At 55.2% G+C, this 1,601-nt stretch overlaps 1 protein-coding gene across 1 annotated transcript in view; it reads right to left on the bottom strand.

Moving 5' to 3' along the window:
• The window catches only part of antxr1c (ANTXR cell adhesion molecule 1c), an 81,725-nt gene that overhangs the window by 63,127 nt on the left and 16,997 nt on the right, over positions 1 to 1,601 (bottom strand). The window lies entirely within an intron of this gene.

Genomic DNA, 1,601 nt, shown 5'->3' with positions numbered 1-1,601 from the left:
CGCCACCTCAGGAGGGGGAAGCGGGGAATCATCCAAGCTGTATACCGTAAGGATGGGACGTTGTTGACTTCGACTGGGGAGGTATTAGAGCGGTGGAAGGAGCACTTTGAGGAACTCCTAAATCCAGCTGACACGCCCTCTGTGGTAGAGGCAGAGCTAGAGGATGATGGGGGATTGTCGTCAATTTCCCTGGTGGAAGTCGCCGAGGTAGTCAAACAACTCCACAGCGGCAAAGCCCCAGGGATTGATGAGATCCGTCCAGAAATGCTGAAAGTTCTGGGTGTGGAGGGGCTGTCTTGGTTGACACGCCTCTTTAACATTGCGTGGAAGTCTGGGACGGTGCCTAAGGAGTGGCAGACCGGGGTGGTGGTTCCCCTCTTCAAAAAGGGGGACCAGAGGGTGTGTGCCAATTACAGGGGTATCACACTTCTCAGCCTCCCTGGTAAAGTCTACTCCAAGGTGCTGGAAAGGAGGGTTCGGCCGGTAGTCAAACCTCGGATTGAAGAGGAACAATGCGGATTCCGTCCTGGCCGTGGAACAACGGATCAGATCTTCACTCTCGCAAGGATCTTGGAGGGAGCTGGGAGTATGCCCAACCAGTCTACATGTGTTTGTGGATCTGGAGAAGGCGTATGACCGGAGTATGGGGAGGGGGTCCTTCTCAGGGCCATCCAATCTCTGTAGACCAAAGCGAGAGCTGTGTCCAGTTCGGCAGTAAGTCGGACTCATTCCAGGTGAGGGTGGCCTCCGCCAGGGTGCGGCTTTGTCACTAATCCTGTTTATAATATTTATGGACAGGATATCGAGGTAGTTGGGGCGGGGAGGGGTTGCAGTTCGGTGGGCTTGGGATCTCATCGCTGCTTTTGCAGGATGTGGTCCTGATGGCGTCATCGGTCTGTGACCTTCAGAACTCACTGGATCGGTTCGCAGCCAAGTGTGAAGCGGCTGGGTGAGGATCAGCACCTCTAAATCTGAGGCCATGGTTCTCAGCAGGAAACCGGAGTGGCTTTCTTCAGGTAGGGAGTGAGTCCTTACCCCAAGTGAGGAGTTTAAGTACCTTGGGGTCTTATTTGCGAGTGAGGGGACCATGGAGCGTGAGATTGGTCGGAGAATCGGAGAGCTGGTGCGGTATTACATTGTTTATCGCACCGTTGTGACAAAAAGAGAGCTGAGCCAGAAGGCAAAGCTCTCGAGACTACCGGGCAATTTTTGTTCCTACCCTCACCTATGGTCATGAAGGCTGGGTCATGACCGAAAGAACGAGATCAAGGGTACAAGCGGCCGAAATGGGTTTCCTCAGGAGGGTGGCTGGCGTCTCCCTTAGAGATAGGGTGAGAAGCATCAGTCATCCGAGAGGAGCTCGGAGTAGAGCCGCTGCTCCTTCGCATCGAAAGGAGCCAGTTGAGGTGGTTCGGGCATCTGGTAAGGATGCCTCTGGGCGCCTCCCTAGGGAGGGTGCCAGGCACGTCCAGTGGGAGGGGAGGCCTTGGGGAAGACCCAGGACTAGGTGGAGAGATTATATCTCTAACCTGGCCTGGGAACTCCTCGGGATCCCCCAGTCGTAGCTGGTTGATGTGGCTCGGGAAAGGGAAGTTTGGGGT

This window comes from Etheostoma spectabile, chromosome 21, assembly GCF_008692095.1.
Source record: "Etheostoma spectabile isolate EspeVRDwgs_2016 chromosome 21, UIUC_Espe_1.0, whole genome shotgun sequence".
Classification (NCBI taxonomy): Eukaryota; Metazoa; Chordata; class Actinopteri; order Perciformes; family Percidae; genus Etheostoma; species Etheostoma spectabile.
The sequence above is the reverse complement of the archived record's forward strand: the minus strand, read 5'-3'. Positions and strand labels throughout refer to the sequence as shown.